The sequence below is a fragment of the Salmo salar genome, chromosome ssa03 (assembly GCF_905237065.1).
Source record: "Salmo salar chromosome ssa03, Ssal_v3.1, whole genome shotgun sequence".
In the NCBI taxonomy this organism is placed as follows: domain Eukaryota; kingdom Metazoa; phylum Chordata; class Actinopteri; order Salmoniformes; family Salmonidae; genus Salmo; species Salmo salar.
The window spans coordinates 78,219,997-78,244,619 of NC_059444.1; the positions used below are offsets into that span (position 1 = coordinate 78,219,997).

Below are 24,623 nucleotides of genomic sequence, written 5' to 3' on the forward strand. Positions count from 1 at the left end.
GTCTCTCATTCACAATTTGAGTACTTGATAATGCCTTGAATTTCCTGGTGCATCACCTTTGTGTCCCCCCTAAAAGAAATCCATGCCTTTTGTGGCCCTTGGGCTAAATATAATAATTAGAATTCCCTTCTCCCGGCGGCGTACTCCAAAGCACTTCTCACTCACATGGCTCTCTCAGATAGCTCAATTCTTATTAGCCAATGCCCATCACGTGATTGGGTCTTTCTCACAGGCTACAAGGTAAGACAGACACATCGGGGAACGTAACTGTGCGCGTCCTTATTCAATTTACAATGACAGCCTACCCCGGCCAAACCTGGACGACGCTGGGCCAATTGTGCGCCGCTCTATGGGACTTCCAATCACGGCCGGATGTGAAACAGTAATCTTGAAAATGTGAGGAATGTGTTTTTCTATGATTTTAATGTGAGTTCTACACCTGACATGTGAGTTTGCTGTGGTTATTAGGCAGGAAATGCATTAAGGCTATTGTCAGGTAAAAACCCATTGATATTGCAGTCCTTTACATTCCACTGAGATCTGAATCGACACATTATTCATATCGCTCAGTTCCAAGGACAAATATTCCCTGTGAAGACTAGACGGTGATAAAGGCGCATTTTAATGCAGATTTGCTTGACAGAATGAATACATTCTCCTATCATCTGTCACTAGTGTCCCAGACACGTGAGCGGCACGAGAGAGGACGCATTTGATGAGGTAGCAGATGTAAATCTGGAGGCATAAATTATCATTCTGCTCGGTAACAAGCGGGCCGGTCTCTCGTTAGTGTTAAACACTTAGAAATAGCGAGTGTCACATCGGAGCTCTGAGCTAATGAATTAAGAACTCAGTCTGGTAGGGTGAGAAGGAGCGCCCTGCACACACACAGATGCATTCACACGCACACACACACACACACACACACTGGAAAGATTTAGCATGGGCCCTCAGATCCTCAAAACGTTCAACAGCTGCACAATTGAGAGCATTTGGTGCGTATGGCCAAGTACATCACTGGGGCCAAGCTCCCTGCTATCCAGGACCTCTATACCAGGCGGTGTCAGAGGAAGGCCCAAAAAATTGTCAGACTCCAGCCACCCACGGCATAGACTGTTCTCTTTGCTACCGAACGGAAAGCGGAACCAATGCACCAAGTCTGGAACCAACAGGACCCTGAACAACTTCTACCCCCAAGCCATTAGACTGCTAAATAGTTAGTCTGGGTAGCTATTTGGTTAACTATTTAACTATCTGCATTGACCTGTTTTACACTAACATTTTAGACTCATCACGTACGCTGCTGCTACTGTTTATTATCTCTCCTGTTGCCTAGTCACTTACTCCTAGCATCTCAGTGCTAGAGGCGTCACTACCCTGGTTCGATTCCAGGTTGTATCACACCCCATACCCCATGTATTTAGCCATGTTATCTTTGTATATTTATTATTACTTTTATTTTCTATTATTTCTCTATTTTCTTTCTCTCTGCATTGTTGGGAAGGGCCCGTAAGTAAGCATTTCACTGTTAAGTCTACACCTGTTGTTTACCAAGCATGTGATGAATAACATTTGATTTGATTAGAAAATGTAATTTGACATACACACACACACACAATGAGAGTCTGATGTGATGTCTGCTACCTACTTGCTGCCGTGGCAACAGTGAAGTCCTTCAAAGATGATCCAGGAGATCTTCAAAGCCACAGCAGGACTGCACGCAGGTGTGTGCGTGTGCGCGTTTATGTGTGTTCAGTGGCTGATAGAGGAGATGGGAGGATGAGAGATGAAATTAAACAAGTTTAAACCTCTTGACATGCCCAACAGGCGCTTGGGTTTATACCTTAGACAGGCTGGCATCTTTGTAGATTGCATGCACTGTGCACATGTGTGTGTTTGGGTCATTTTTTATTGCACCATGTTTCATTGTGGATCCGACTAAAGTATTCCGACGTGTGTCTCTGTGTTTGTGCTTCAGTTGTTTCTGCATAAACACTTTACTTTCTGCGTAAACGCGGGACAGCGGCAGCAGGTATTTTGTTTGTTTGGGATCATGAGAGTTGTTTGTAAAAGGAAGGTGTGATCTACACTCCTCTGAACCCTCCCAAAATAAAGAAGACAAGGAAAAACCTCTATCCCGCCATGCAAATGAGCATGGCTGCGTCAGTTAGATTTCTACGTCCGCGTCGCTATAGCAACAACATAAAGAACTACAAAGCAGTGAAGAAAACCCGTTTTCTCTCTCTTCTTTCATCCCAGTGCCGTTCAGATCATTAGCATAGAGATGGAGCGATGTGCTGCGGACAGAGAAATGGGGGAGAAGGAGAGTTACATAGGCAGCCTGTTCTCCAGATGAGCTGCTTCCACAACAATGAGCTCCTAATGACAGTGGAACATCAACAATAACATCAACTAAATGCTAATGAAAGGAGAGAAACAACACACTCTGCCACAGTACCTCCACCCTAGCATTTCCATCTCTTAAGAATCTGGCTTCTCCTTTCTTATGGCGATCTGTGGCTAGGGGGTGATGGGGCCGAGGCGGGGGGCGCTGCTGGGTGGAGGGTTCCAGGGAAGGTGGGGATGGTAAGGGTGGATCTGTGAAATGGATCTTGGGTAATAGTGGAAGTCCCCTGGTGGCCATATAGACTGGCCTAGGAGGGTTGTTACCACAGCTCAATACTTTACACCAGAACAAAGGTTTAAGGAACTAGTGGGACCTGATCAACTGTTTAGATATGTTGAGTGCCTGATTGGGATGTGATTCCATCTGTGGAAAGGCCTACTACATTCAGGTTAACTAAATCAGTCACAAAGTAATAGAGGTATTCAGTGTACAGTTGTCTCTTTTCAAATCAAATGCTTCGTAAACAACAGGTGGAGACTAACAACAAAATGCTTACTTGTGGGCCCTTCCCAACAATGCAGAGAGAACAATTATAGAAAGATAATAACCCTAGGAATAAATACACAATGAGTAACGATAACTTGGCTATATACACGGGGTACCATTACCGAGTCGATGTGCAGGGGTACTAGGTAATGGAGGTCGATGCACTACATGACCAAAAGTATGTGGATACCTGCTCGTTGAACGTTTCATTCCTAGATAATGGGAATTAATATGGAGTTGATCCCCCTTTTGCTGCTATAACAGCTTCCACTCTTCTGGGAAGGCTTTCCAATAGATGTTTGAACATTGCTGCGGGGACTTTCTTACATTCAGCCACCAGAGCATTACTGAGGTCGGGCAATGATGTTGGCCGATTAGTCCTGGCTCGCAGTCAGCGTTCCAATTCATCCCAAAGGTGTTTGATGGGGTTGAGGTCAGGGCTCTGTGCAGGTCAGTCAAGTTCTTCCACATGATCTCGGCAAAACACTTCTGTGTGAACCTCGCTTAGTGCATGGGGGCATTGTCATGCTGAAACAGGAAAGGACCTTCCCTTCACTGGAACTGTTGCCACAAAATTGGAAGCACAGAATCATCTAGAATGTCATTGTATGTTGTAGCGTTTAGATTTCCCTTCACTGGAACTAAGGGGCCTAGCCCGAACCATGAAAATCAGCCCCAGACCATTATTCCTCCTCCACCAAACTTTACAATTGACACTATGCATTGGGGCAGGTAGCGTTCTCCTGGCATCCGCCAAACCCAGATTTGTCCGTCGGAATGCCAGATGGTGAAGCGTGATTCATCACTCCAGAGAACGCGTTTCCATTGCTCCAGAGTCCAATGGCGGCGAGCTTTCCACCACTCCAGCCGACGCTTGGCATTGCACATGGTGACCTTAGGCTTGTGTGTGGCTGTTCGTCCATGGAAACCCATTTCATGAAGCTCCCGACGAACAGTTCTTGTGCTTACGTTGCTTCCAGAGGCAGTTTGGAACTCGGTAGTGAGTGTTGCAACTGAGGACAGCACTCGGTGGTCCCATTCTGTGAGCTTGTGTAGCCTACCACTTCACGGTTGAGACGTTGTTGGTCCTAGATGGCAAACCACTTCACAACAACAGCACTTACTTTTGACCGTGGCAGCTCTAGCAGGACAGAAATTTGATGAACTGACTTTTTGGAAAGGTGGCATCCTATGACGGTGCCACGTTGAAAGTCACTGAGCTCTTCAGGAAGGCCATTCTAATGCCAATGTTTGTCTATGGAGATTGCATGGCAGTGTGCTCGATTTTATACACCTGTCTGCAATGGGTGTGGCTGAAATAGCCGAATCCACAAATTTGAAGGGGTGTCCACATACTTTTGTATATACAGTGGCCTCCAAAATTACTGGCACCACTGGCAATGCACAAACAATACTTAAAAATATATAAACTATAATTATAGCGAGAAACTCAAAATACCAATAGAAATACTGTTCTTTATTAATGTTTCAATGGAGCCCACCAAAATCATTTATTGATTTAATAAAAAATTGATGTCCTCCAAATCAAGGTTTCACAATTAATGGCACCCTTAAAGATTATTGTAAATATAATCTACCAAAATTAAACCAGGAATTAAATTCCACATATTTAGTTTATCTAAGTCTTAAGGAACTATTTTGAGCCATTACATCACTTCCTATTTCACTAGGGTATAAAAATTAGGTAACACGCATGCAATATCCCTTTGTCATCCAACACCATGAAGAAAACTAAAGAACTGGCAGTTCAAAAGAGACAGATGGTCGTAGACCTTCATAAATCTGGTAATGGCTACAAGAAGATCCTGTAAGTAAGCATTTCACTGTATTCGGCGAACGTGACAAATAAACTTCCATTTGAAATGATTGAATATACCACTGAGCACTGTCAGGGAAATTATTTTTAAAAATCAAAAGATATGGAATAGTTGAAAAACCTCACGGGTAGAGGACGCAAATGCATTTTGCCCCCCAGGATAGGGAGGAGGATCGTGAGAGAAGCAACAAAATCCCCAAGAATCACTGTGAAAGAATTGCAGGGCTTGGTGGCCCCAGGGGTCACCAGGTTTAAAAAAGCACCATCAGACGCCACCTCCACAACCACAGGCTCTTTGGAAGGGTTGCCAGAAGAAAGCCCTTAATGACTCCAAGACACAGACGCAAGCGCTTGGAGTTTTCCAAACGTCATTTAAATTATGATTGGAAGAAGGCGCTCTGGTCAGATGAGACCAAAATTGAAAGTTTTGTTCAGATACAGCATCGGCATGTTTGCCGTTGAAACAGAGATTCATACAAGGAGAGGCACCTCATACCCACGGTGAAATATGGTGGTGGGTCAGTGATGTTTTGGGGCTGTTTTAATTCCAGAGGTCCAGAGGCACTGGTTAAGATTGATGGCATAATGAATTCCACCAAGTATCAGGCAATTTTGGCTGACAATCTGGTTGCCTCTGCCAGAAGGCTGGGACTTGGCCGTAGGTGGACTTTCCAACAATGACCCAAAACATACCTCAAGATCCACACAGAAATGGTTCTGTGACAACAAAATCAATGTTCTGTCATGGCCATCTCAGTCGCCAGACCTCAATCCAATCGAAAACCTGTGGGCTGAGTTGAAGAGGGCAGTTGATAAGCGCAAAACCAAGAATGTGAAGGATCTTGAAAGGATCTGCATAGAGAAATGGTCCAAAATCCCTCCAAATGTGTTCCCTAACCTTGTCAAACATTACAGGAAAAGACCATGCTGTTATCTTTGCCAGAGTTGGTGGCACTAAGTACTAAATGAGGAGTGCCAATAATTAGGAAACCTTGATTTTGGTGAAATGTATTCTGTATTAAATAATTGTATGATTTTGTTTGGTTCCATTGAAACATTAATAAAGTACAGTTCTCACATGTTGGTATTTTGAGTTTATCTGTAATTATATTGTTTATATTATTTAAAGTATTGTTTGTGCATTGCCAGTCAGGGGTGCCAGTATTTTTGGAGCCCACTATACAGTGTATGTACATATAGGTAGGGATAAAGTGACAGGTAACAGGATAGATAATAAATAGTAACAGCAGTGTATGTACATATAGGTAGGGATAAAGTGACTAGGTAACAGGATAGATAATAAACAGTAACAGCAGTGTATGTACATATAGGTAGGGATAAAGTGACTAGGTAACAGGATAGATAATAAACAGTAACAGCAGTGTATGTACATATAGGTAGGGATAAAGTGACTAGGTAACAGGATAGATAATAAACAGTAACAGCAGTGTATGTACATATAGGTAGGGATAAAGTGACTAGGTAACAGGATAGATAATAAACAGTAACAGCAGTGTATGTACATATAGGTAGGGATAAAGTGACTAGGTAACAGGATAGATAATAAACAGTAACAGCAGTGTATGTACATATAGGTAGGGATAAAGTGACTAGGTAACAGGATAGATAATAAATAGTAACAGCAGTGTATGTACATATAGGTAGGGATAAAGTGACTAGGTAAAAGGATAGATAATAAACAGTAACAGCAGTGTATGTACATATAGGTAGGGATAAAGTGACAGGTAACAGGATAGATAATAAATAGTAACAGCAGTGTATGTACATATAGGTAGGGATAAAGTGACTAGGTAACAGGATAGATAATAAACAGTAACAACAGTGTATGTACATATAGGTAGGGATAAAGTGACAGGTAACAGGATAGATAATAAACAGTAACAACAGCATATGTGATGAGTCAGAAAGGGTCAGTGCAGACAGTCTGGGTAGTTATTGGTTAACTATTTAGCAGTCTTATGTCTTGGGGGTAGAACCTGTTCAGGGTCCTATTGGTTCTAGACTTGGTGCAGAGTTTATTTCAATGAGACTACCCTGTATAAATAAAGGTTAAACAGTTAGAAATCTGGTTCTGTTCCTTCAGGGCTGTTAGCCATTCATTACAATAGTTTTGCCAAGTAATACTCATTATGTAAATATCTGTACATGTTGGTTTAGTGCATAGATGATTTTGCATACTATGGCAACTTCATGAATGATGTATGAATCCAAAGTGGTATAAATGCATAGCAGAGATGGGAGAATCCCCTCCAGATATGGAATACCTCTGCTGATCTCTCTGTATCCCCCCTTTATGCACTCTGCTGGTCCTCCCTCTGCTGGTCCTCCCTCTGCTGTTCTTCCCTCTGCTGGTCCTCCCTCTGCTGCTCTGCTGGTCCTCCCTCTACTGTTCTTCCCTCTGCTCTTCTTCCCTCTGCTGTTCTTCCCTCTGCTGGTCCTCCCTCTGCTGCTCTGCTGGTCCTCCCTCTACTGTTCTTCCCTCTGCTCTTCTTCCCTCTGCTGTTCTTCCCTCTGCTGGTCCTCCCTCTGCTGCTCTGCTGGTCCTCCCTCTACTGTTCTTCCCTCTGCTCTTCTTCCCTCTGCTGTTCTTCCCTCTGCTGTTCCTCCCTCTGCTGCTCTGCTGGTCCTCCCTCTACTGTTCTTCCCTCTGCTCTTCTTCCCTCTGCTGGTCCTCCCTCTGCTGTTCCTCCCTCTGCTGCTCTGCTGGTCCTCCCTCTACTGTTCTTCCCTCTGCTCTTCTTCCCTCTGCTGGTCCTCCCTCTGCTGTTCCTCCCTCTGCTGGTCCTCCCTCTGCTGCTCTGCTGGTCCTCCCTCTACTGTTCTTCCCTCTGCTCTTCTTCCCTCTGCTGTTCTTCCCTCTGCTGTTCCTCCCTCTACTGTTCTTCCCTCTGCTCTTCTTCCCTCTGCTGTTCTTCCCTCTGCTGTTCCTCCCTCTGCTGTTCCTCCGACTGCTGTTCCTCCCTCTGCTCCTCCATAGAGCTACATCTGCAACTATTTACATGCGGTCTCCAGTGACCGTTACAGGCATCTCAATATCCTCCTCCTCCTCCTCCTTTCTATAGGCGCTGCAATGAAGCAAAGACGGGATGTATGGCAAGTTATCTTGCTCCCTAGTTGCCATTGACTAGTTGGGGCTGTGGCTTGTACAGTTGTTTTTATACATAATAAACAGCATGGGAGTTGGAAGTCATCCCTGTGGCGCACCTTTATTCACAGTTATCACTGAGGCTGAGGTGGAGTGGTGAACTCTATATCACACAGGCCTTTAGCCTGATCTGCCCAACAACAGGCCTGTATCTTAATCCACACACACCATTACCCTCCTGCTCTACTGTCTGCATACAGGCCTCTCAGACAGCCAGTTACTGGTCTCTTGCAGTTCTCATTTCTCCTCTCTTTCTCTCTTAAAGCTCAGACAGATTTTTGGACCACAAGATGAGTTCCTCTGTATTCTCTCTTTCTCTTTCTCACTCTCTGGTCTCATAGCTAGGCATATTTGTATGTCAGTTCTGAAGCCTCCAAGCTCGATGGTCTTCTCCGACTGCCATCTCTCTCTTGGGAAAGGAATGAAAAAATATGCCGTTTTATTTTTTCTTCTGAGGATGTTGAATATTTCAGTTTAGCATTTTCTCTCTTTTTATATGCTCCCTCTTTTTCAGGGTGGGCCTTTGATGTGTCTGTGGATTCGTTATCATTCTGTTTGCATGAGCTCAGACATATACACACACACACACACACACACACACACACACACACACACACACACACACACACACACACACACACACACACACACACACACACACACACACACACACACACACACACACACACACACACACACACACACACACACACACACACACACTGCCTGGCAAATGCTGGACCAGACCAGGTGTGTCCATATACAGATTCCACATGTTTGTGTGTGTGTGTGTGTGTCTACCCTGAAGTCAGACACTCCACCCACATGCAGTACATTACAGCACATACATTGAGAACATTCTGTGCACACATGATGATTAAAGTACAGAACAGCTCATTGATTGAGTTGGCCTGGACTGGCCTGGACAGCATGCTATACTACCATACTTCAGTAATCACAAAGGACTTCTCTTTCTCAATCAACTTCATAGTAGTAGAAGACAACCTCAATAGAAGGATGGTAACTGGTTTATCATGACTGGCTGTGTCCCATAATGAAGGCGGAGGGCTTTGTAACGGAGGGTGTGTGCTTGAAGGGAGGCATTGTGTGTGTGAGCACATGTATGTGAGGCATGCAGTATGTGTGTATGTGCACGTGTATGGGTGTGTGTGAGACATACAGTATGTGTGTATGTGCACGTGTATGGGTGTGTGTGAGGCAAGGCGTCGTGTGGTTTCAGAGGTCTGGAAAAAGACGGGAGCTCTGGAGCCTCCTGTCTGGCATGCGGCTAGGAGGAAGCCCTGTCATCCTTAAGACACTCACGCTCTTCCTCTTCCTCTCCCTCTCTTTCCCCCTCTTTTTATCCCTTTAAGATGGAGGGATGAGAGGATGGCACATCTCTAATTTGATTCTCCTCTCCTTCCACTTCTCTGACCAGAAGCCATTTAAAGCCGTGGGCCACCGAGGAGCTGGCATCCCCCTCTTTCTTCTCCTCCTTCTCCTTCTCTCCACCAGGCCTCCCTCCGTCTTCTCTCTGCCCTCTCATCTCACCCCTTTCTCTGTGATTGATGGTGACTGACTGACTGACTGCTGCTCCCTGTCTCACACACTCCCAGATACATATTTAGGTGTGTGTGTCCACACACACACACACACACACACACACACACACACACACACACACACACACACACATATGGTCACTCTCACTTCCTCAGATGGCCTCATGCGTTCATCTATATACAACTGTCAAGTGTTAAATACATGCTTATTACACACACACACACACACACACACACACACAAACAAACAGGCTCGGAGTGACAACACTCTTCTCACGCTCACAACACACCCAACTTCTGTCTTCCTCCTTATTTGAAAGTTTCAAAGAAGTTAATCCTGCTATTTCTGTCACATCCTTTCCTTCTCACTGTTTACCTCTCTCTTTTCCTCCTGTCTTTTCTGTCACATCCTTTCCTTCTCACTGTTTACCTCTCTCTTTTCCTCCTGTCTTTTCTGTCACATCCTTTCCTTCTCACTGTTTACCTCTCTCTTTTCCTCCCGTCTTTTCTGCGCGACTTGACTTCACATCCTTTTGTGTCTGGCTGCTTTGCACAGCACCCTGAAGCCAGTCATATTGCCTGCCTGATTAATAATTACAGAGTACACAACGGCGGGGGAAAAAACAATTTCTGCCATCTTTGATGTCCAACATGAGAGAGACCAAAATTATAAAGAGACAGAGGAACGCTATAAAGAGGAGGAAAAAACATCTTCTTTTACTATTTTCTTTCTTTTTTCGTTGCCTCCTTTTCCCCCGTTGTTGTTGTTATTATTATCTGACTGTCGGGTGGTGCGGTAAATTAGGAAGGCAGTGGTGAGGGAAGAAATAATGTTTCTCCTTTTCTGTCTGTTCTTTTCCCAAAACATTACAAAACACACATCTACACACACTTGTGTGGGTGTCTGGCAGTGACCAATGACTCGTCTTCACTCTGAGCATTAGAAATAGACCTCGTCCCAATGGCACCCTGTTCCCTACACACTGCACTACTTTAGACCAATGGCACCCTGTTCCCTACACACTGCACTACTTTAGACCAATCACACCCTGTTCCCTACACACTGCACTACTTTAGACCAATGGCACCCTGTTCCCTACACACTGCACTACCTTAGACCAATCACACCCTGTTCCCTACATACTGCACTACTTTAGACCAATCACACCCTGTTCCCTACACACTGCACTACTTTAGACCAGGACCCAGAGGGTCAGAGTATTATTCTGTCCTGAAATGAAATGTTTAATTCTGTGTATTTAATGTATAAAGTTCACGAGTGTAAAGGGGTATGTGTGTCACTCCTGTTTGACTTCCCAGTGTTGTTTCTTGTCTGATACTTCAGTCTGTGTGTTACTTAGTCTGGGTTTATTGTGTCTGTCTGTCTCCTGGCCAAAGGGAATCTTATTCCCTCACTACCATCCATTCCAACACACACACACGCACGCACGCACGCACGCACGCACGCACGCACGCACGCACGCACGCACGCACGCACGCACGCACGCACGCACGCACGCACGCACGCACGCACGCACGCACACACACACACACACACACACACACACACACACACACACACACACACACACACATATAGCATAGCATAGCGTTGGGCTAGTAACCAAAAGGTTGCAAGTTCGAATCCCCGAGCTGACAAGGTACAAATCTGTCGTTATGCCCCTTAACAAGTCAGTTAACCCACAGGCCGTCATTGAAAATAATAATTTGTTCTTAACTGACTTGCCTAGTTAAATAAAGGTAAAATTTAAAACACACACACTAGACATGTTCTGAAGGCAGGTTTGACAGCTGCAGTGTAGCATTGTGTGATCCTGACTTGAAGACTGTCTCTTCTCTGACAGCTCTTTATGCTGGGACTCCCTATATTGCTGACACACACACACACACACACACACACACACACACACACACACACACACACACACACACACACACACACACACACACACACACACACACACACACACACACACACACACACACACAAAAAAGCCCTTGTGTACTGAGCTATCACTCCAACCATCACTTCTGCTACACAACCATTAAAGGTATGAACTGAGAAGTGATGGACAGCAGAGGGTTTTACGGTGAACAAAATCAATCATATTACAGAGAAAATACAAACTCCTTATATGTTTATGTATCACTTGTATCATTTGTGTGTGTCTGTATGTATTAGTATTATGTTCTCCAACTCCAATTTGAGCAGCAGCAGCTGAAAAATGAGCACCTACAAATATTGAAATTTACATGGTTTTTAGAGTGAAGTACATCGGAAAAAAGCAAAAGAAAACTGCAAGACTGAATAGGAGAAAAAACAAAGAAGATAGGCTTTTGAAAAATAACTATTTTTCATAAAATTGTAGTTATCTTAGCTAGCTGAATTGTTTACCAGTTGCTAAGCAGTTGTTAGGGACTCTTTTGGAAGAAGCTAACTAGCTAACGAAGAACAACAAAGAATATCTAGTTAACAGAAGAAAAGAAAGAGAAAATCAAGACAGAAGAAAAAGGATATCAAAGTGAAACAGTTCTCTAAAGACACAAGAGACAATAATACAAGAAACAACACTTCCGTAGTTTGTCAACTATGTGTCTGTCTATCCCTGTTCTCTCCCCTCTGCACAGGCCATACAAACGCTTCACACCGCGTGGCCGCTGCCACTCTAACCTGGTGGTCCCAGCGCGCACGACCCACGTGGAGTTCCAGGTCTCCGGCAGCCTCTGGAACTGCCGGCCTGCAGCCAACAAGGCTGAGTTCATCTGAGTTCATCGCGCTGACGGAAACATGGATTACCACAGATAACACTGCTACTCCTACTGCTCTCTCTTCGTCTGCCCACGTGTTCTCGCATACCCCTAGAGCATCGAGCCAGCGGGGTGGTGGCACTGGAATCCTCATCTCTCCCAAGTGGACATTCTCTCTTTCTCCCCTGACCCATCTGTCTATCTCCTCATTTGAATTCCATGCTGTCACAGTTACCAGCCCTTTCAAGCTTAACATCCTTATCATTTATCGCCCTCCAGGTTCCCTTGGAGAGTTCATCAATGAGCTTGACGCCTTGATAAGTTCCTTTCCTGAGGATGGATCACCTCTCACAGTTCTGGGTGACTTTAACCTCCCCACGTCTACCTTTGACTCATTCCTCTCTGCCTCCTTCTTTCCACTCCTCTCCTCTTTTGACCTCACCCTCTCACCTTCCCCCCCTACTCACAAGGCAGGCAATACGCTTGACCTCATCTTTACTAGATGCTGTTCTTCCACTAATCTCATTGCAACTCCCCTCCAAATCTCCGACCACTACCTTGTATCCTTTTCCCTCTTGCTCTCATCCAACACTTCTCACTCTGCCCCTACTCGGATGGTATTGCGCCATCCCAACCTTCGCTCTCTCTCTCCCGCTACTCTCTCCTCTTCCATCCTATCATCTCTTCCCTCTGCTCAAACCTTCTCCAACCTATCTCCTGATTCTGCCTCCTCAACCCTCCTCTCCTCCCTTTCTGTATCCTTTGATTTTCTCTGTCCCCTATCCTCCAGGCCGGCTCGGTCCTCCCCTCCTGCTCCGTGGCTCGACGACTCACTACGAGCTCACAGAACAGGGCTCCGGGCAGCCGAGCGGAAATGGAGGAAAACTCGCCTCCCTGCGGACCTGGCATCCTTTCAGTCCCTCCTCTCTACATTCTCCTCTTCTGTCTCTGCTGCTAAAGCCACTTTCTACCACTATAAATTCCAAGCATCTGCCTCTAACCCTAGGAAGCTCTTTGCTACCTTCTCCTCCCTCCTGAATCCTCCTCCCCCCCCCCCCTCCCTCTCTGCGGATGACTTCGTCAACCATTTTGAAAAGAAGGTTGACGATATCCGATCCTCGTTTGCTAAGTCAAACGACACCGCTGGTCCTGCTCACACTGCCCTACCCTGTGATTTGACCTCTTTCTCCCCTCTCTCTCCAGATGAAATCTCGCGTCTTGTGACGGCCGGCCGCCCAACAACCTGCCCACTTGACCCTATCCCCTCCTCTCTTCTCCAGACCATTTCCGGAGACCTTCTCCCCTACCTCACCTCGCTCATCAACTCATCCTTGACCGCTGGCTACGTCCCTTCTGTCTTCAAGAGAGCGAGAGTTGCACCCCTTCTGAAAAAAACCTACACTCGATCCCTCCGATGTCAACAACTACAGACCAGTATCCCTTCTTTCTTTTCTCTCCAAAACTCTTGAACGTGCCGTCCTTGGCCAGCTCTCCTGCTATCTCTCTCAGAATGACCTTCTTGATCCTAATCAATCAGGTTTCAAGACTGGGCATTCAACTGAGACTGCTCTTCTCTGTGTCACGGAGGCTCTCCGCACTGCTAAAGCTAACTCTCTCTCCTCTGCTCTCATCCTTCTAGACCTATCTGCTGCCTTTGATACTGTGAACCATCAGATCCTCCTCTCCACCCTCTCCGAGTTGGGCATCTCCGGCGCGGCCCACGCTTGGATTGCGTCCTACCTGACAGGTCGCTCCTACCAGGTGGCGTGGTGAGAATCTGTCTCCGCACCATGCGCTCTCACCACTGGTGTCCCCCAGGGCTCTGTTCTAGGCCCTCTCCTATTCTCACTATACACCAAGTCACTTGGCTCTGTCATATCCTCACATGGTCTCTCCTATCATTGCTATGCAGACGACACACAATTAATCTTCTCCTTTCCCCCTTCTGATAACCAGGCGGCGAATCGCATCTCTGCATGTCTGTCAGACATATCAGTGTGGATGACGGATAACCACCTCAAGCTGAACCTCAGAAAGACGGAGCTACTCTTCCTCCCGGGGAAGGACTGCCCGTTCCATGATCTCGCCATCACGGTTGACAACTCCCTTGTGTCCTCCTCCCAGAGTGCTAAGAATCTTGGCGTGATCCTGGACAACACCCTGTCGTTCTCCACTAACATCAAGGCGGTGACCCGATCCTGTAGGTTCATGCTCTACAACATTCGCAGAGTACGACCCTGCCTCACACAGGGAGCGGTGCAGGTCCTAATCCAGGCACTTGTCATCTCCCGTCTGGATTACTGCAACTCGCTGTTGGCTGGGCTCCCTGCCTGTGCCATTAAACCCCTACAACTCATCCAGAACGCCGCAGCCCGTCTGGTGTTCAACCTTCCCAAGTTCTCTCACGTCACCCCGCTCCTCCGCTCTCTCCACTGGCTTCCAGTTGAAGCTCGCATCCGCTACAAGACCATGGTGATTGCCTACGGAGCTGTGAAGGGAACGGCACCTCCATACCTTCAGGCTCTGATCAGGCCCTACACCCAAACAAGGGCACTGCGTTCATCCACCTCTGGCCTGCTGGCCCCCCTACCTCTGAGGAAGCACAGTTCCCGCTCAGCCCAGTCAAAACTGTTCGCTGCTCTGGCACCCCAATGGTGGAACAAGCTCCCTCACGACGCCAGGACAGCGGAGTCAATCACCACCTTCCGGAGACACCTGAAACCCCACCTCTTTAAGGAATACCTAGGATAGGATAAAGTAATCCTTCTAACCTCCCCCCCCCCAAAAGATTTAGATGCACTATTGTAAAGTGGTTGTTCCACTGGATATCATAAGGTGAATGCACCAATTTGTAAGTCGCTCTGGATAAGAGCGTCTGCTAAATGACTTAAATGTAAATGTAAAATGTAAATGTATTAGTGTGTGTTAATGTGTGTGTGTGTTCATGTTTTTGTTTGTGAGTGTGTATGTATTAATGTATCACATCAAATGTTATTTGTCACATGCGCCGAATACATCAAATTTACATTTACATTTACGTCATTTAGCAGATGCTCTTATCCAGAGCGACTTACAAATCAAATGTATTTGTCACATACACATGGTTAGCAGGTGTTAATGCAAGTGTAGCGAAATGCTTGTGCTTCTAGTTCCGACCATGCAGTAATATCTAACAAGTAATATAACCTAACAATTTCACAACAACTACCTTATACACACAAGTGTAAAGGAATGAATACGAATATGTACTTAAAAATATATAAATGAGTGATGGCCGAACAGCATAGGCAAGATGCAGTAGATGGTATAGAGTACAGTATATACATATGAGATGAGTAATGGAGGGTATGAGAACATTATATAAAGTGGCATTGTTTAAAGTGGCTAGTGATACATTTAATTACATCAAGATGGCAAGATGCAGTAGATGGTATAGCGTACAGTATATACATATGGGATGTGTAATGAAGGGTATGTAAACATTATATAAAGTGGCTAGTGATAAATTGATTACATACATTTTTCCATCATTAAAGTGGCTGGAGTTGAGTCAGTATGTTGGCAGCAGCCACTCAATGTTAGTGATGGCTGTTTAACAGTCTGATGGCCTTGAGATAGAAGCTGTTTTTCAGTCTCTCGGTCCCTGCTTTGATGCACCTGTACTGACCTCGCCTTCTGGATGATAGCGGTGTGAACAGGCAGTGGCTCGGGTGGTTGTTGTCCTTGATGATCTTTTTGGCCTTCCTGTGACATCGGGTGGTGTGGGTGTCCTGGAGGGCAGGTAGTTTGCACCCGGTGATGCGTTGTGCAGACCTCACTACCCTCTGGAGAGCCTTCCGGTTATGGGCGGAGCAGCTGCCGTACCAGGCGGTTATACAGCCCGACAGGATGCTCTCGATTGTGCATCTGTAAAATGTTGTGATTGTTTTTGGTGACAAGCCAAATTTCTTCAGCCTCCTGAGGTTGAAGAGGCACTGTTGCGCCTTCTTCATCACACTGTCTGTGTGGGTGGACCATTTCAGTTTGTCAGTGATATGTACGCCGAGGAACTTAAAACTCTCCACCCTCTCCACTACTGTCCCGTCAATGTAGATAGGGTGCTGCTTCCTCTGCTGTTTCCTGAAGTCCACGATCATCTCCTTTGTTTTGTTGACATTGAGTGTGAGGTTATTTTCCTGACACCACACTCCGAGGGCCCTCACCTCCTCCCTGTAGGCCGTCTCGTCGTTGTTGGTAATCAAGCCTACAACTGTAATGTCGTCTGCAAACTTGATGATTGAGTTGGAGGCGTGCATGGCCACGCAGTCGTGGGTGAACAGGGAGTACAGGAGAGGGCTGAGAACGCACCCTTGTGGGGACCCAGTGTTGAGGATCAGCGGGGTGGAGATGTTGTTACCTACCCTCACCACCTGGGGGCGGCCCGTCAGGAAGTCCAGGACCCAGTTGCAAAGGCGGGGTCGAGACCCAGGGTCTCGAGCTTAATGACAAGTTTGGAGGGTCCTATGGTGTTAAATGCTGAGCTGTAATCGATGAACAGCATTCTTACATAGGTATTCCTCTTGTCCAGATGGGTTAGGGCAGTGTGCAGTGTGATGGCAATTGCGTCGTCTGTGGACCTATTGGGTCGGTAAGCAAATTGGAGTGGGTCTAGGGTGTCAGGTAGGGTGGAGGTGATATGGTCCTTGACTAGTCTCTCAAAGCACTTCATGATGACGGAAGTGAGTGCTACAGGGCGGTAGTCATTTAGCTCAGTTATCTTAGCTTTCTTGGGAACAGGAACAATGGTGGCCCTCTTGAAGCATGTGGGGACAGCAGACTGGGATAAGGATTGATTGAATATGTCCGTAAACACACCAGCCAGCTGGTCTGCACATGCTCTGAGGACGCGACCGGGGATGCCGTCTGGGCCTGCAGCCTTGCGAGGGTTAACACGTTTAAATGTTTTACTCACGTTGGCTACAGTGAAGGAGAGCCCGCAGGTTTTGGTAGCGGGCCCTGTCAGTGGCACTGTATTGTCCTCAAAGCGAGCAAAAAAGTTGTTTAGTCTGTCTGGGAGCAAGGCATCGTGATCCGCGACGGGGCTGGTTTTTCTTTTGTAGTCCGTGATTGACTATAGACCCTGCCACATACCTCTCGTGTCTGAACCGTTGAATTGTCTCTGTACTGACGCTTAGCTTGTTTGATTGCCTTGCGGAGGGAATAGCTACACTGTTTGTATTTGGTCATATTTCCAGTCACCTTGCCCTGATTAAAAGCAGTGGTTCGCGCGTTCAGTTTTAGGTGAATGCTGCCATCAATCCACGGTTTCTGGTTTGGGAATGTTTTAATAGATGCTGTGGGTACAACATCACCGATGCACTTGTTAATAAACTCGCACACCGAATCAGCGTATTCGTCAATGTTGTTGTTCGCCGCAATGCGGAACATATCCCAGTCCACGTGATCGAAGCAATCTCGATGCGTGGAATCCGATTGGTCGGACCAGCGTTGAACAGACCTGAGCGCGGGAGCTTCCTGTTTTAGTTTCTGTCTATAGGCTGGGAGCAACAAAATGGAGTCGTGGTCAGCTTTTCCGAAGGGAGGGCGGGGGAGGGCCTTATATGCGTCGCAGAAGTTAGAATAACAGTGGTCTAGGGTTTTGCCCGCCCTGGTAGCACAACCGATATGCTGATAGAATTTGGGGAGCCTTGTTTTCAGATTAGCCTTGTTAAAATCCCCGGCTACAATAAATGCAGCCTCAGGATATGTGGTTTCCAGTTTACATAGAGTCCAATGAAGTTCTTTCAGGGCCGTCGATGTCTCTGCTTGGGGGGGAATAAACACGACTGTGATTATGATCGAAGAGAATTCTCTTGGTAGATAATGCGGTCGGCGTTTGATTGTGAGGAATTCTAAGTCAGGTGAACAAAAGGACTTGAGTTCCTGTATGTTGTTATGATCACACCACGTCTCCTTAATCATAAGGCATGCACCCCCGCACTTCTTCTTACCAGAGAGATGCTTGTTTCTGTCGGCGCGATGCGTGAAGAAACCAGGTGGGTGTACCGACTCAGATAGCGTGTCTCGAGTGAGCCATGTTTCCGTGAAACAAAGAACGTTACAGTCTCGGATGTCTCTCTGGAAGGCAACCCTTGCTCGGATTTCGTCTACCTTGTTGTCAAGAGACTGGACATTGGCGAGTAGTATGCTCGGGAGCGGTGCGTGATGTGCCCGTCTACGGAGCCTGACCAGAAGAGCGCTCCGTCTCCCCCTTGTCTAACAAGTGTAGACCTTACCGTGAAATGCTTACTTACAAGCCCTTAACCAAAGGTGCAGTTCAAGAAGAAGAAAATATTTACCAAGTAGACTAAAATAAAAAGTTATAATAAAAGTAACACAATAAGAATAACAATAATGAGGCTATATATAGGGGGCACTGGTACCGAGTCAGTGTGCGGGGGTTCAGGTTAGTTGAGGTAAATTGTCCGGTGGCGATTTTATGAATTGTTCAGCAGTCTTATGGCTTGGGTGTAGAAGCTGTTAAGGAGCCTTTTGGTCCTAGACTTGGCGTTCCAGTACTGCTTGCCGTGCGGTAGCAGAGAAAACCTTCTATAACTTGGGTGACTGGAGTCTCTGAAAATTTTATGGGCTTTCCTCTGACATGGCCTATTATATAGGTCCTGGATGGCAGGAAGCTTGGCCCAGTGATGTATTGGGCCGTTCACACAACCCTCTGTAGTGCCTTACGGTCAGATGCCGAGCAGTTGCCATACCAGGCGGTGATACAACCAGTCAGGATGCTCTCGGTGATGCACCTTTTAGAACCTTTTGAGAATCTGGGGACCCATGCCAAATCTTTTCAGTCTCCTGAGGGGGAAAAGGTTTTGTCGTGCCCTCTTCACAACTGTCTTGGTATGTTTGGACCATGATAGTTCGTTGGTGATGTGGACACCCAGGAACTTGAAACGCCTGACCCGCTCCACTACAGCCCCGTCGATGTTAATGGGGGCCTGTTTGGCCTGCCTTTTCCTGTAATCCACGATCAGCTCCTTTGTCTTGCTCACATTAAGGGAGAGGTTGTTGTTGCCCTGGCACCACGCTGCCAGTTCTCTGACCACCTCCCTATAGGCAGTCTCATCGATGTCAGTGATCAGGCCTACCGCTGTTGTGTCATCAGCAAACTTAATGATGGTGTTGGAGTCGTGTTTGGCCACGCAGTCGTGGGTGAACAGGGAATACAGGAGGGGACACCCCTGAGGGGCCCCAGTGATAAAGATCAGCGTGGCAGACGTGTTGTTGCCTACTCTTACCATCTGGGGGCGGCCCGTCAGGAAGTCCAGGATCCAGTTGCAGAGGGAGGTGTTTAGTCCCAGAGTCCTTAGCTTAGTGTTGAGCTTTGTGGGCACTATGGTGTTGAACGCTGAGCTGTAGTCAATGAACAGTATTCTCACATAGGTGTTCCTTTTGTCCAGGTGAGAAAGGGCAGTGTGGAGTGTGATTGAGATTGCGTCATCTGTGGATCTGTTGGGGCGGTATGCGAATTGGAGTGGGTCTAGGGTGTCTGGGAGGATGCTGTTGATGTAAGTCATGACCAGCCTTTCAAAGCACTTCATGGCTACCGATGTGAGTGCCACGGGGGCGGTAATCATTTAGGCAGGTTACCTTCGCTTCCTTGGACACAGGGACTATGGTGGTCTGCTTGTGTATGTGTTTCAGGGAGAAGGAGGAGCAGCTGGGACGTGAGAGGGAGTGTCAGCGGCAGCAGACCCAGCAGGCGGAGAATGATCTGGAACTCTTTAAGAAGCAAGTAGAGATCAGCTCAGAGAAGACCTACGCTAACATGAAACTACAGGTAACATGCTGATAATACTACATGAAGCTACAGGTAACATGCTGATAATACTACATGAAGCTACAGGTAACATGCTGATAATACTACATGAAGCTACAGGTAACATACTGATAATACTACATGAAACTACAGATAACATACTGATAATACTACATGAAACTACAGGTAACATACTGATAATACTACAGGTAACATACTGATAATACTACAGGTAACATACTGATAATACTACATGAAACTACAGGTAACATACTGATAATACTACATGAAACTACAGATAACATACTGATAATACTACATGAAACAACAGGTAACATACTGATAATACTACCTGAAACTACAGGTAATACTGATAATACTACAGGAAACATGCTGATAATACTACATGAAACTACAGGTAACATACTGATAATACTAAACTCAGCAAAAAAATAAATGTCCTCTCACTGTCAACTGTGTTTATTTTCAGCAAACTTATAAATATGTAAATATGTGTATGAACATAAGATTCAACAACTGAGACATAAACTGAACAAGTTCCACAGACATGTGACTAACAGAAATTGAATAATATGTCCCTGAACAAAGGGGGGGTCAAAATCAAAAGTAACAGTCAGTAGCTGGTGTAGCCACCAGCTGCCTTAAGTACTGCAGTGGATCTCCTCCTCATGGACTGCACCAGATTTGCCAGTTCTTGCTGTGAGATGTTACCCCAATCTTCCACCAAGGCACCTGCAAGTTCCCAGACATTTCTGGGGGGAATGGCCCTAGCCCTCACCCTCCGATCCAATAGGTCCCAGACGTGCTCAATGGGATTGAGATCCGGGCTCTTCGCTGGCACATTCCTGTCTTGCAGGAAATCACGCACAGAACGAGCAGTATGGCTGGTGGCATTGTCATGCTGGACGTCATGTCAGGATGAGCCTGCAGGAAGGGTACCACATGAGGGAGGAGGATGTCTTCCCTGTAACGCACAGCGTTGAGATTTCCTGCAATGACAACAAGCTCAGTCTAATGTTGCAGTGACACACCGCCACAGACCATGACGGACCCTCCACCTCCAAATCGATCCCGCTCCAGAGTACAGGCCTCGGTGTAACGCTCATTCCTTCGACGATAAACGTGAATCTGACCATTACCCCTGGTGAGACAAAACCGCGACTCGTCAGTGAAGAGCACTTTTTGCCAGTCCTGTCTGGTCCATCGACGGTGGGTTTGTACCCATAGGCGACCTTGTTGCCGGTGATGTCTGGTGAGGACCTGCCTTACAACAAGCCTACAAGCCCTCAGTCCAGCCTCTCTCAGCCTATTGCAGACAGTCTGAGCACTGATGGAGGGATTGTGCGTTCCTGGTGCAACTCTGGCAGTTGTTGTTGCCATCCTGTACCTGTCCCGCAGGTGTGATGTTCGGATATACCGATCCAGTGCAGGTTTTGTTACACGTGGTCTGCCACTGCGAGGACGATCAGCTGTCCGTCCATTCTCCCTGTAGCGCTGTCTTAGGTGTCTCACAGTACGGACATTGCAATTTATTGCCCTGGCCACATCTGCAGTCCTCATGCCTCATTGCAGCATGGCTAAGGCACGTTCAGAGCATGGACCCTGGGCATCTTTCTTTTGGTGTTTTTCAGAGTCAGTAGAAAGGCCTTTTTAGTGTCCTAAGTTTTCATAACTGTGACCTTAATTGCCTACCGTCTGTAAGCTGTTAGTGTCTTAACGACCGTTCCACAGGTGCATGTTCATTAATTGTGTATGGTTCATTGAACAAGCATGGGAAACAGTGTTTAAACCCTTTACAATGAAGACCTGTGAAGTTATTTTGATTTTTATGAATTATCTTTGAAAGACAGGGTCCTTCCAGTTTTCTGTTTAGTGCCGTGTCCTTCCAGTTGTCTGTTTATTTAGTATCCTTCCAGTTGTCTGTTTAGTGTCCTTCCAGGTGTAGGTTTAGTGCGTTGTCCTTCCAGTTGTCTGTTTAGTGCAGTGTCCTTCCAGTTGTCTGTTTAGTGCAGTGTCCTTCCAGTTGTCTGTTTAGTGCAGTGTCCTTCCAGGTGTAGGTTTAGTGTAGTGTCCTTCCAGGTGTAGGTTTAGTGTAGTGTCCTTCCAGGTGTAGGTTTAGTGTAGTGTCCTTCCAGGTGTAGGTTTAGTGCGTTGTCCTTCCAGTTGTCTGTTTAGTGCAGTGTCCTTCCAGGTGTAGGTTTAGTGTAGTGTCCTTCCAGGTGTAGGTTTAGTGTAGTGTCCTTCCAGGTGTAGGTTTAGTGCGTTGTCCTTCCAGTTGTCTGTTTAGTGCAGTGTCCTTCCAGGTGTAGGTTTAGTGCAGTGTCCTTCCAGGTGTAGGTTTAGTGCGTTGTCCTTCCAGTTGTCTGTTTAGTGCAGTGTCCTTCCAGGTGTAGGTTTAGTGCAGTGTCCTTCCAGGTGTAGGTTTAGTGCGTTGTCCTTCCAGTTGTCTGTTTAGTGCAGTGTCCTTCCAGTTGTCTGTTTAGTGCAGTGTCCTTCCAGTTGTCTGTTTAGTGCAGTGTCCTTCCAGTTGTCTGTTTAGTGCAGTGTCTGTCCAGTTGTCTGTTTAGTGCAGTGTCCTTCCAGTTGTCTGTTTAGTGCAGTGTCCTTCCAGTTGTTGGAGCGGATGTATAATTTCTGAAGGTTTATTTTGATGTTGTCTTTGTAGTGTTTCCTTTGTCCGCCAAGGGCTCGCTGACTTTCCTTCAACTGGAAGTACATGATCTGTTTTGGGAGGCGTGAGTCGGGCATCCGGATCGCACGACCTGTCCAATTAGAGTTGGGGTTGTAATATATATATATTTATTTTTATTTTATTTAACCTTTATTTAACTAGGCAAGTCAGTTAAGAACAAATTCTTATTTACAATGATGACCTACCTGGGAACAGTGGGTTAACTGCCTTGTTCAGACAGATTTTTACCTTGTCAGCTCTGGGATTGGATCCATCATCCTTTCGGTTACTGGCCCAACGCTCTAACCACCTTTAGTGGTGATGCTGTTTATTTTGGCCTCCTCCAGCATGCTGGTGTTGGTCGTCAGCTTTGTAGACTAGGAGTTTAGTTTACATAGACATGCACATCTCTTCCATCGTCTCTGACCCTAGCGTGCCCTCTCACACACTTCCCCTGTCCCCTCTTTCCTATCTCGTCAATACAGTGGAGGCTGGATGACAAACAGACAGTGATCAAACCAAGACAATGCCGATGACTGCTGGCCCGTCTCTCTCTCTCTCTCTCTCTCACTCTCTCTCTCTCACTCTCACTCTCTCACTCTCACTCTCACTCTCACTCTCACTCTCTCTCTCACTCTCACACACACCCCTACACACACACACACACACACACACACACACACACACACACACACTTCTCTGAGTTAGGAAGACACAGCCTGGCCACAGATGCACAGGGGCGCCATGCTGGCTGCACACAGATTCCTCTGTCTCTCATTCTCTCCCTCTCTTTCTCTCTCCTTCTTGCTCTCTCTCATTCATGCTCTTTCTCTCTTTCCGTCTCTCTCATTCTCTCTCTCACAGCTGGTTTAAACATGTTCCTTTTAAGGCCCTCTATTTGTGATCAGCTATATTATCGTCACAGAGTGCTAGGTGGCAAAATATGAGAAAAGCAAAGAATGATTCTATGTTCCCATAAATTGATATCCCACTCTGTGATTCTTACAGAACAATATAAAGTGACCTGAGTTAAAAAAATCCTACAGTGTTTAGTTCTATCACTAAAGCCCTTGACTTTGACCAGTTGTGTTTGTGTGTGTGTGTGTGTGTGTGTGTGTGTGTGTGTGTGTGTGTGTGTGTGTGTGTGTGTGTGTGTGTGTGTGTGTGTGTGTGTGTGTGTGTGTGTGCTTTCACCCTGTGTGGGCCAGGTGGTATTGATGTGGAGTGGACCGGGTGGTACTGATGTGGAGTGGACCGGGTGGTATTGATGTTAGATGCCGTCACAGAGGACGCGTCTCTAAACAGTGAAGTGATGGAGTAATTAGTCTATTTCACTGGGCCGCTGTTTAACACTTGGCAGAATGTGGGCTGTGGATTATTGAGAGATAACTAATCGATGCAGACTTAGCTGTTAACTATGTGAGAGAGAACTACAGAGTGTGAGCACTTCTGGGCAGAGTGTGTGTGTGGGCTTCATTGACAGAGCACGTGTTACATTGTGAACAGTGGAGATGTTCTGCGCTAATTAGTAGGTTACTGTTGGCCTTTAACATGGAACTTATTGGCATGGTGTGGGTGGGAATATCATAGGCCTACTGTATGTCTATTCTAACTGACAGCACCATGGGCAGTCACACTCCTCCTCTTCCCCCTATCCTTCTCCCTCCTTTTACTCTCCTCCTCCTCTCCCCAGCGATCCCCTGGACTCCCGATCTTCCATCTCTCTCTATCCTCGTCTCACATCAAAGTCATGAGAGAGCATCAATCTTCTCTGCATCCTCCCCCCTCTCGCTTTTTCTCTCATCCATCTCTCTACATCTCTTTCTATTTCCATTTCGCCCTATCTTTAAGAATATAAGAAAGCATCTTAAGTCTGTCCTCTGTCTATGTCTCT

General features: G+C 46.4%; 1 pseudogene; it reads left to right on the forward strand.

The window, feature by feature from the left end:
- Nucleotides 1-24,623, forward strand: part of LOC106601769 (centrosomal protein of 112 kDa-like) — a 302,159-nt pseudogene that overhangs the window by 140,737 nt on the left and 136,799 nt on the right.